The following is a 9,514-nucleotide window of genomic DNA, read 5'->3' as shown; positions in this document are numbered from 1 at the left end:
TGGAAGAGCTGGAGGCGGGAGAGGGATTTTTTTTTTTTTACTGATGCCAGAGAGCAAGGAATTACATTTTATATAACAATATGATATAACATATCCCAATATAAAGAATACCAGAGTGGAGAGATGCAAGTCGAGGGCTTGCACAAATACCTCTGTAACTTGTCTGAGCAGCAAGATAAACAAATGACAATTATAAAAAGTGAAGAGGCAGAGAAGCAATGAAACAGAAACAGACGAGTAAAGACCATGACGTTTTGAATTGTCAAATCGGGAAAAACAACAGGTGCAACTAATAACATTAACAATGGCTCTTTTCCATTTATAGTGTGTGCTAAGCATGAACAATACCAGAGCCTCACCACTAGCACACATGAATGGAATAAAGACATAACTAATGTTGTTAGTATTTTTTTTTCTAGATTTCTAAAAGCATGGTCAGCATTAATTATGAGAAAATAGCTGCAGCCCTGCTGTGGCTAATGGGGATCCTGATAAACTAAACTTAACTCAAACTAAAGGAGAGCGAAGATGCTCAGACTGCCTGACAGAAAAGAACTGAAGCAGTTTAACTCCCCAGCTCTCTTAAACAGCTAAAAAACAACACATGATCATTGGTTTATTATTTGATGCCTAATGGGTTTTCCCAATTTTTTAGAAGTCCACTATACTAAATGAGTCGACACAAAACTTTTGTTTGAATACAACGGATTTTGACATGGTTATTAGCTGTAATTGGTGTTGACATAGGCTACATCTTATGAAGCACAAATGAGCTCATCAGAATTTTGTCCATAAGAGGTAGTCATACTTAGTATAGTATAAGTATATATACTTAATATAGGTCTAATTTATCCTAAACATAGAACCAAAACTATATAATATAGTCAGTATACATTTATTTGTCTGTGAATTACTTTTTGGCTATGTTCATGCATAGCACACAACATATAAAACATACAGAACATTTCCTCATTGTTGTATTACCAATACTTAATTACCTTATTTCTGTATTGTGTCACCTTCATCAAATGTGCAAGCTCAGTCTGTGGCAAAGGGGAGGGTTACCCATTCAATACTTTTAATAAGATCATAAGAGAAATGAAAAATGTATTATACAGAAACATTTGTAAAATCTTACAATTGCTTTTTTCACATGCAGCAGTGAGAGTCTGGGGGACTTTCTTACCAGAGGGTAATGAAGCAGAAGGTTACAAACAAGAGTAGTTTATCATTATAATTAAACACTATGGCTCCTAACTGCAAACATGGGTTTTAAATGCATTAAACTAATGCAAAGGAAACAGAACGAAACCGACAGCAGTGCTAGTGCTAGAATGAGCTTCCACATAGACAGAAATAATTATTGTGTTGGAAAGGATAGTCATTTCATAACGTTATCAAACAGCCACTATACTGGCATTTGCAGTTATTTCTTTTTATTACTATCATCTTAAAAAGAACAATATTGCAGTACGTCTGTCATCATGGCAGACGATCATCTTATCATCCTTATCATTGTGCGATAAGATATGTTCAACACAAACGTCTCGCAACGTTTTAATCACTTACTAACACAAAAGCATTTCACTTCCTCTCAGTCACAAAGCAGCAATAAGTGGAAACATCCCACAAATGTATTCATGAAAAACAGTGGAGGGAAACAGTGTCACAAAGTTTAATTTTTCTTCAGCATTATCAGGCAATTAGTTCCTTCCATTTATCACGTTCTGGGTTCAGCAGACAATCTTAAATATGAACAGACACATTCTCTCTCTCTCTCTCTCTCTCTCTCTCTCTCTCTCTCTCTCTCTCACACACACACACACACACACACACACACACACACACACGCACACACACACGCACACACACAAGCACACACCTCAGTTCCAACAGGATTAGCATATAATTTCACAGAAAAATTGGAGCCTCTGTGCAGGGAAAAATGGGGAAAAAGAAGCAGCAGGTTTCTGGAGATTAGACACATTTACGTGAATACTTGAGGATTGACATGTCCTGATGGAGCCGATGATTCATCTGTAATTAGTTCTGAAACAGTCGAGGTGTCTTTGTAATTAAAATGTTTGCCGTTGTTTCAACACAGGAGATGATAGAGTGGTGGTTTGGAGGTTCACACACTCTGAAGGAAAGACAGACAACCTTTACAGATGAAGATTGCTGATTATAGTTACACCTCAGTGATGTCTACAGGCTGAAACAGGCTTATGCGGTTTAGTTATGGACAGAGAGAAGGGGTGTTTGGGTAACTGTAGCTCACAGAGGCTCACAAGGGAGCTAATGCTCACACCTCCAAAATCCCAGCTAGCCATTACATGTATCTGCGATGATGGTTGGTTGAGCAGAGACGGATATCCAGGAGCACCGAGGTTTGAACCAACTCCCTATGAATTATTAAGAGCGCCGACAGCAGAAGCACACAGCCAGACCGTTTCATTTATTTTCCAGAGTTTCACAAGAGTTTTATTTTTCTGGTTACTTCTTCATTTCTTCCACATTGTATGTTTTACAATGTGGAAGAAATTAGTCGGAACTGAGTTCAGGGAGTTTTCTATTTCTGATTTGGTGATTTTTAAAACATAACACTGCTACTGTGGTTTGATTTTTGAAGGAATAGTTTAACATTTTGTGAAACATGCTTATTTGTTTTTGTCTTTGCTGGAAGTTGGATGGCAAGACTGATACTGTCAGGGTACAATGGCACACTTAAATGCACGACTCAGGAATCAGAGGTAAAAGGTAAGAGGCAACGGTACAAGTCCAACAGGGAGGAAACATGGTTGATACACAGGCAATAATGCAGGCAACAGTACAAGTCCAACAGGCAGGAAAATGTGGTCGATACACAGGCAATAATGCAGGCAACAGTACAAGTCCAACAGGCAGGAAAATGTGGTGGATACACAGGCAATAATGCAGGCAAAAGTACAAGTCCAACAGGCAGGAAAACGTGGTCGATAACACAGGCAAAGGATCAGGATACACTGGAATACTAAACAAGGAAACGCTGGAAAGTGAGACACGCAAGGAGCTACAACAATCTGGCAAAGGGTAAGTGAACACAGCTGAGTATATATATAAGGTCTGTGAGGTGGCAACGAAGTAGCCTTAGTCTTGTTGAAAACTTCCTTTAAGTTCAGGTAACATTCAGTAACACCAGAAAGATCAGGAAAGTCGGCAGATTTACTCTCCTGCTGGACAATAGAGGTAACAATGTCACTTCCACCAACCTCAGTCTGGGCCGAAAAACAGGTATGCTCACAGTCTTTTCCCCAGTTGAGTATTTTGCCCGAAAACCAGTCAATGTGAGGGTTGTGTAACGTGAGCCACGGAAACCCAAAAACAACCAGGTGCGCAGGGGAATTGAACAAATGGAAAGTCAGCATTTCCGTGTGACCATCTGGAAAAGTCACCGACACAGGGGGGGTACGGTGAGTAACTCGCCAGAGAAGTTTACCATTCAATCCTGTAGCTTCCAAAGGCTTGGAAAGTCCAGCAACAGATCTCTGGTGAGATCTGCATCCATGAGACTGGTGTCCACACCAGAATCCACCAGAACATCCGTGAAACAGATCCATTGACCACGGTTACTTCCACCTAGGGTCAAGAGGGGCAAACAGGAACATGAGTACGGCTCACCAGCGCCCTCTCTCCTACTGGTGAACCTCTTCTTTTGCTGGACAGGAAGCAATGAAATGTCCCAGCTGAGCACAATAGATACAGCGGCCCTCTCTCCTGCAGCGGTGACGCTCCTCCGGCGACAGACGAGTCCGTCCCAGTTGCATAGGCTCCTCCGAAGACGAACCCACTGGTCTGCGAAGATCTGATTGAGCGTGATGAAACTCTCTCAACGACTCAAATGTCCTCAGCTGCCCAGTAGAGGAACTGCTCCGCTGCTCTGACGTCATAGGTTGAGTATGCTGGAAAACTCTTGATGACCCTGGCACCCTCGGCTGGTAGGTAGAGAAACCTCTCCACTGTAGTCTCTCCTTCTCTCTCTCCAACAGACGTTTGTCAATCTTAACAGCCAGTGCTACCAGCGAATCCAGATCGGCTGGCAAGTCGATCTGGATTCAGTACAGGTGACAGGTGACAGTCCATGTAAAAAAGCATCAGACAGAGCGGAAGAGTTCCAGCTGCTCTCAGCTGCTAGAATCCGGAACTCAATTGCATAGTCCGAAACCCTTCTCTTCCCTTGTTGCAATCCCACCAAGGCTCGAGCAGCCTCCCTTCCGGGAGCAACATTTTGAAAAATCTGAGTGAAAGTCTGAGAGAAACATGAATATGAATCACATAACACAGATCTTCGGCTCCATTCCGCAGCAGCCCAGGATTCGCTCTCCCAGAGAGATGGGAGATAATAAAAGCCACCTTGGCTCGGTCTGTGGGGTATGCGGCTGCTTGTAGTTCAAAATGCAATTCGCATTGTGTCAGGAATGTCCGGCAATCCCCCGACTCTCCTGGCGAGGTGTGGGAACGGTGAAGAAGGGACTCTCTCTGCGCCTGCAGGGCTGCTCTCACTGCCTCAGAGTCGGCTGAGTCCATCTTGGCCAGATTGTACTGTCAGGGTACAATGGCGGACTCAAATGCACGACTCAGGAATCAGAGGTAAAAGGTAAGAGGTTTATTGTTCGAAGAACAATGCAGGCAACGGTACAAGTCCAACAGGCAGGAAAACGTGGTCGATACACAGGCAATAATGCAGGAAACAGTACAAGTCCAACAGGCAGGAAAACGTGGTCGATAACACAGGCAAAGGATCAGGATACACTGGGAAACTAAACAAGAAAACGCTGGAAAGTGAGACACGCAAGGAGCTACAACAATCTGGCAATGGGTAAGTGAACACAGGTGAGTATGTATATATATATATATATATATATATATATACGTGGGATTGGAAGACAACTAGACACAGGTGTATAACATTAGGGCAGAGACAGGTAATCAAAAACGGCGGGAAACAAAGACAGGAAGACAAGTAAACGGAAAGACTACAATCAGTACATTTCAAAATAAAACAGGAAGTCCATAATACACACAGAAAACACAATAAGAGCGGAGGCAGACGTGACAGATACGACTCACATGGTTGTACAGTAAATATGAAGCTAGCTTAGCATAAAGACAGTAAAACAGGGGAAACAACTAGCCGTACAAAACAGAAACAGCAAACAGAATGTGAAAACAATTGTGCTGTAATTTCTTGTTGAACAGGAAGCCATCGCACCCAGCTGCTAGGTCGCCAAAAAAATACTTACAGCATGCTACCTAACTTCTGTTTTTAAAGATTAAAAGATTAAACAAACAACATACATGCCTTAATTTGTGAGATTGAGAGGTGCTGGTATTTATTTTGGACAGAGCCATGCTAGCCGTTTCCCCGTTTCCAGTCTTTGTGCTAAGCTAAGCTAATCATCTCCTAGCTCTACCTCCACACTTTGCGTACTTCTGATCTAACTCTCAGCAAGAAAGCAAATAAGTGCATTTCCCAAAATGTTTAACTATTCTTTTAAGCCTAACACAGAATTACCTTGTCTGGTTGATCAGCATCGAACCTTCTGATGAAGGAAAAATATGTTGGAAGAGGTATCATCTCTCACAACCACTTGAGAAAAAACACTAATTTAAACCATTCGATCACACACACGACAAACATCTCAACATCAACATTTGTGATCGCTGCAAAATGGCAACACTCTTCACTTCAAAGTTAGCAAATAATGGAAAAATCTGAAAACTCTTTACAGGAGAATTGAGCCAACTTGGCATGATTGCATTTTTGCTGAAGTGCTGACTGAAGATTCATCTCTTGAGAATGCAGTAATTTGTCTGCATGTGTAATTAGTAGAGAAACACACAAGGATGTGCAGACCTGAAAGGAAACCTGGTTTTTCTGCTTGCTACAAAAATCAGATAAGTAAGCAGGAGTACAAATGAGGAGGGTGGCTTTAGTGTAACAGATGGTGAGAGGTAATATAAAACGTTACACATGCAAATGAGCATCTAACCTGGCTACAGTGTGCTGGGATGCATACCAGGAACAAAATAATTACAAAAAACATTTGAAATGAAATCCTGAAATTCCTTTTTATCCTGAAGTATAATTGTTCTCAGAGAGCCCTGAACTGAAACTGAGATCTAACAGCCACTCTGATTCCAGAGGTGTTGTGTTGCCTCTTCAGTGTTGAAGTGAGCAGCAGGGATTTCTGCTGCCATCGTGTAACGCTGGAGGGCTTTTTCCAGTCAGCAGTGGCTGACCATGTGGATATGTGAGCTCTGTTTGGCCTCGTGCACCCTTCTCAAAGCAACAACATTTACAGGAGAAACACTCTCGACTGGACAAGCTCGACTGAATTATCTTTTCCTATGTTTGAGACAAGGACTTGAGCACATACAGTAACAGCTTTGTCTTGATGCTCAAGTTGCTTTTATTTCATTTTCAGGGATTTTTAAGGAGTAGTAGTACATATTGGAAAATGCTCTTATTTGCTTTATTGCCAGTAATTACACGAGAAGATCAATATAACTATCATGTCTGTAATGTAAATATATAGCCAGCAGCTGGTTAGCTGAGCTTATCACAAAGACAGGAAACAGGGGAAAACAGGTTAACCCTTAACCTGGCTCTAACCAAAGGCAACAAAATCTGCCTACCAACACATCTAAATTGCTTATTAATTAACATGTTATCTTGTTTTATTTGTACAAAAAACAAGGAGGAGAGGACAGAGAGAGAAAATGAGAGCAGAAGAGTAATGAGGAGAAGCAAAGAAAAGAAGGGAGAGGAGAGAAAAAGATTATCGATTCCTCAAAATCAAAACATTGTGAACTTTTTAAAGGTGTGTGTCTGCACTTTTTATGGAAGGTCACAGGCTAAAATGTGGAGGATTCAAACTCCTAAGGGACTGTTAGTTATTTAATTAAGGGGCCACTGGAGGAGTTTTGGGACCTTTAGTCAAAATAGACCTGACCCTCCCTTCACCAGAATTAAATTTTGGATGACCCTCCAAAATGATTTGGTGAAAAGGAACGACCCTCCCCCAACAACTTATTGTACTGTTTTGTGCTTGACAAAGATGTACAGATTACCATTGTTTTTCTACAGCCGTGATGTATGTAACTAAACCTCTGCATTCTCATCTGACGCATCACACTCCACTGTTATGGTGTGGTGGCCATTTCAGTAGATTTACTCTCTAACATTGTTGTGGAAACACAATAAGCATGGAAACTAAATGCACACTTCATGCATTACTGCATTACTTCAAATACTAAGTTATTCATCTAGTGAACTAGTATTCACATGAAATAAAACAATAAAACATTGAGACCATTCAGCAAAGCACACTGGGTAATTCAACACTGGTTGCTATGGACTCGTCACTAGGCTTCCTCAGTCATTGTATATTTTAGCATAGGTAAGCTTGCCGAAGCTGAACATTATCCAAAACTCAATTTCTCAGATGAGCGTCAATTTGGGAGCTTGCGTGTCTTCCTTCTCAAATGCCTTGAAAAGGCTGTCGTTTGCACATTTTCACAAATAATCACCGGGACCGAAAGGATATACCTCCCGTCTCATGCCCTCCCGGCTGCCGGCTGGTGCTGTCTGTGGCCCGAGTTTCGGCTTTTCAAATTAAAAGCTCGCGTCTCGTCAGCTATGTTTTCGTACGGTGTTTTGGATGTTTTTGAACTAAGCAGTACACCAATCATGCTAATGAATACAATTATTTTTTCAGCAGATGTCTTAGTTACAACACGATTGAGCTAGCAAAGCAGTTTTGTGTTTATATGTGCGAGAGGGATTTATTCAGTTTGGGTAATCCCACAGGTCTGGCTGACTAAACAGGGAGGGATCCATCTGCTAGCGATAGGGGCCGAGACTGAGAGAGCTACATGGAGCTACATGGATAAATATGCACCAAACAAGCCACTTTGAATTTTGTTCTACTCATGAATACAAAAGTTGGGTGACCCTTCCCCGTAGACTAAAAAAAATTGGATGACCCTCCCCTCGACAAAGAATAAAAAGACATGACCCTCCCCTATTTTTCTCCGGTGGTCCATTCCATAAATACCGAACGGTCCCTAAGAACTGTCATTTTCAGACGAGCAGAGGAGAAGAAGTGATTAAAACTTGAGTGTTTGGTGCTCTTTGTCTGGAAGAGAAGTGTTAGCCAGCAGAGAAAGAGAAGAGGGAGTTAAGTGGAAAGGAGGAGCAGCAGTCAAGGCCTCTGCCAGCCACTCTTTTCTCACATGGGATGATGGCTGTGATTAATTTGGACACTCAGCTGCTGGGTGGCATCAGCAATAACGTACGTGTGTGTGTGTGTGTGTGTGTGTGTGTGTGTGTGTGTGTGCGCGTGCGTGCCCGCCCAGGCCTTTTATCAGTGATGACATCTCCTGCACCCTCCTACTGAATGTTGCCCTTGAGGTGGCTATTTGCATTAGTGTCAGAGCAGGGCACATACGCTAGCTGACACACACACACACACACACACACACTGATATTTTACCATAAACAGACAAATTCAATATCATTAGGTTTGAATTAGGATACATTTGCTATTTGTTTTTAAGTCTGTGAAAGTTGTCATTGATCCTCTACCTCTGCAAACCTGCAGTTTGAAATCAAAACATGGTTATTAAAAATACATTCATGCCTTTTCAGGGCCATATAGGGCTGCAGGGCTGCAGCATATGCCAGGATACCATGAATACAAAGTGAATAAACTCCCTGTATAGGTCACCAGTCCATCCACAGAGCTAACATAAATGATTAAATAAAATATGAGTGTGAGTGATTGATTGAAGAGCAGTTCCCCTGGACTGCATGTCTTTAAACTGAGGAGATAGACGAGGACAGAGCAAGCAAGGAAAAACCTCAGAGTCTTCCCTGGCAGAGTATCAATCCATGAGTCTTTCTTGTTATGTTTTACATATGCACATCTCAAAGGAGGGTAAAATATTATAGAGAGCAACATCTTTATGAGTGCCAGGCATTAGCCAGCGTGTAGTCTCGGTTTGCCAGATCATCCACACACTGCAGAGCGGAGGAGGGTCTGGCTAGTCCACACAGCATTGCGGGATGGGAGAAAAACGTGCTCTGGTTTATTGGCATTTCTTTAAACCAATCACAATCATCTTGGGTGGCGCTAAGCTCTGCACAGAGCTGCTGTGAAATAGTCATGCAAGAGAAAACTCAGATTGGACAGATAGTCTAGCTAGCTGTCTGGATTTACCCTGCAGAGATCTGAGGAGCAGTCAACCATAGTCCTCATAAATCCACTGGAGTTTAAAATTCCAACACAAAGAAAGCGGAAGCAAACGGACATCGGCAAAAACACATGCATCTGGCGGAATTTCCTGCGGCTTCGGAGCAATCCTGGAAGTGGATTGTCAAAGATATAGACTAGCCAGCGCGTGACCACAACCACCTCCGATCATTTCAAAAACAACATATCTAGTTAATGAAGAAGAATAAAACCAAACTCAT

Source organism: Sander lucioperca, chromosome 9 (assembly GCF_008315115.2).
Source record: "Sander lucioperca isolate FBNREF2018 chromosome 9, SLUC_FBN_1.2, whole genome shotgun sequence".
NCBI lineage: Eukaryota > Metazoa > Chordata > Actinopteri > Perciformes > Percidae > Sander > Sander lucioperca.
Note: the sequence above shows the minus strand (reverse complement) of the source record.